Below are 3,107 nucleotides of genomic sequence, written 5' to 3' on the forward strand. Positions count from 1 at the left end.
AGCCGTATTAATATTTTTTTTGGAACCCAGATATATTTAGAGGTTCTTGCACAAATCAAATCATAAAAACTATATGGAATCTCAACAACACACGTACAAACCATTCTACCAATATAATCAACCACAAAAGATGCATCTATATTGTTGCGGCCAATCTTCTCATCGTCTGATCGTCGAAAACGAGCGCCTATAAAAAAAGAAGTCCACACTGATCGGAGGCGGTTCCGGCGGGGACCCTCCGACGGTCAAGTCAGAGAGGTGACTGGGCAACAGTGAAATGGAGACAGAGAGCTCAATCGAGAGAGAGGGAGAGAGAGAGCGCAAGCCTGTTGTTTTTCCAGGGCCTCTTGCACTGTTGCCTTCCCCGATATATATAGTGGAGCATGGTACGGCGCCGTCATTAATGGCGCGGACAATTGAGGAATTGTCAACTCACTGTAGACTGTCAGAGTCGCCGTGAAAGCGTCACATTACCGTGGGGCTGTCAAATCACTAGGGTTGACAATGCCCTAGGTGGGATAACGCCCTTAGGTGGCAGTGCCGCATGCTGCTGTCAGGGCTGACAGTCTCTGGCCGCTGTACGGCGATCGGAGGAATCGACCGACCCTAGGTCGGTGGCCAGCTATGTGGCGTCGGGTGGAGATTCGGGCCCCTCCGACGGTCAGTCGGGCATGTTACGAGAGTCGGCCATCAGACTTCCTAGTTCGATCGGTCGGGAGAGTGGAAAAGATCTGCCCGACCGACATATCCTCAGTCGATAAAGGGCCGTTAATCGGCCGGTGATGGCGTTCGGTCGGTCTGTCCGTTGGTCGACCGGTCGGTCGATCGATCGGTCGGTCAGTCGGTCGGGTATGTCCGATCATAAGCCGTCGTGAGCGGGGTCGGCGATATCCCCCAACATATATATATATACACACACATATATAGGCATATATATTACAAATATATGTATAGATATATATATTACAACCATTATTTCATTATTATTTTATTACAAAGATTGATGGAAAATATAATCCTCACGTCAAATATGCTATCCATAGGATAAAATAGAATTTTCTAATGCAATGATTTGTTTGACATTGTTGCAGTTTCTATAATTTATTTTTCATATAACTTAGAAGTATTATGCGGAGATAGATATTGAAGAAGCATTTATCGAGGACTTCTAAATTGGTTGCTCTCTTTTACACTCATTTTGTAAGTACCAATGATTGGCTTCTAAAACTTTAAGGACTCATTTGGTTCATAAAAATTATAGAGAAAAAATATGATTTTTGAAAAATAAAAAAATTTATTTAATTAAAATTTTTAAAAAAAATAAATTGAAAAAATATTCTTTCATAAAAATATAATTCCTATTCTTTATTAGAAAGAAAAATCTATTTGGAGGTAGGCTTTTGGAATTCTCATGAAAAAGAAACTAAAGACATTTTTTTTTGAAATTATCCTTTTAATGATGTCCTTTTATACTATATTAATATTAAATATTAATATTAATTTAAATATCAAAAATTTTTGGACTGAACTCAAGGAGGGGTGTGGTCGGCCAGCCTGATCTGTTTTCAGTCCTATTTGCAATCTCGCTCGGTATTTTGGAATCTTCAAGATAAAATTTGTTTGGATGCCATGCTGGTGTACTCGTGCAACCTAGTCGCCTGGCATGCTTTAAGTCTATGTGTGGGATGCTGTCCCGACTATCTCCGTTTGCAATGATGTCTTTTACTTAAAAATTTAGTATTTTAATGTGTGGCGTACCGCGAGTTGATACGACGCCAGGTGTCTCATAAATGCCGAGCGATTCGCTGGCGTTAGGTGTTACGTCGGTGTCAGACGTCCCGTCCAGTCGGCGTCAGGTGTTACGTCGGTGATCGAGTGCCGGACGATTTGGTGTCAGGCAATCGGGTGCCGGACGATTTGGTGTCAGGTGGTCGGGTGTCCGACGCCTTTTGGGGAACGCAAACCGCCGCCAAGCACCGATCCTGGGAGCGCGGGGCGCTGTCAGGCGTCCCATCGGGAATGCGAATCGCCACAGACGATTAAATTCGGAACCGCGGCCCTCTTGCCACGTGTCGGAGGTGGTTGGGGCCGGCGTCCTTCGTATTAAATGAGGGTGGTGCGGCCTTTCGGGATGGGCGCACCGGACCATCGGGCCAAAAGGAGGGCCCGGGCGCCGCCACGTGTCGCCCATCCGGGGGATCTCGGTCGGTGCGGGGTCATCTTGGCCATTGAACGGCCCTATATATATAGGACCACCTGCGCTCGAAGCCCCACCCTGAACAATTTGCTGCAGAGACTCTGTCCGAGTGGTTCCTCCGTCGTCGCCAACAGTCGTCTCCCCTTCCGCTCTCTAAAGGGTCCGTTTCGGGTTCGTGATCCTTTCCCTCAGCCGTGGTTTCTGTTTAAATCTTTTCTTCTTTCTTCTTCTTCTTCTTCTTCGGCCTCGCCTTTCCCTTGGTTCTGGTGCGATGGCCGGGAATCCATCTCGGGGGGCTCGGTCGGAAAATCCGACCGATGACCCTCGGTCGACTCCGGAAGTTGAGGTTTCCTCGCTTTCGGGGCCGAACGTTGATCGGCTTCGGGATCAGTATCGCATCCCGGAGCGGTTTCAACTCTCCGCCCCAGGGGTCGGCGGTCGGGTTAACAACCCTCCGTCGGGTCAATTGGCGCTGTACGTCGAAGATCTTCGCGCGGGTCTTCGGCTTTCGATTTCGGAGTTCGTCTGGAATCTGCTGGATTATTACGGACTTTGTCCGGCGCAACTAGCGCCGAACTCTGTCCGACTAATAATCAGCTTCGCCTTGTTGTGTCAGCTTCTGCCGACCAACCCTCGCATTTCTCTCTTTCGGGCATTTTTTGTGCTCCGACCCCACCCTAAGGCCCGAGGGTGGTGGCTCTTCAACCCCTGGAAGGGTCTTTCCTTCATCACTGGTCTTCCATCGTCCATCCACGGGTGGAAGAACCAGTTTTTCTTCGTCTCATCTTCTTCTCCCTGGGGCTTTCCATCTCACTGGGGTGTGCCCTGAACCAAAGCAAACGAGAACAGCCGGGTGGAGGCGGACGACTGGGAGGACTTCCACCGACTCAAGGACATGTCGGTCCCGAAG

The sequence above is a fragment of the Elaeis guineensis genome, chromosome 12 (assembly GCF_000442705.2).
Source record: "Elaeis guineensis isolate ETL-2024a chromosome 12, EG11, whole genome shotgun sequence".
NCBI classification, from domain to species: domain Eukaryota; kingdom Viridiplantae; phylum Streptophyta; class Magnoliopsida; order Arecales; family Arecaceae; genus Elaeis; species Elaeis guineensis.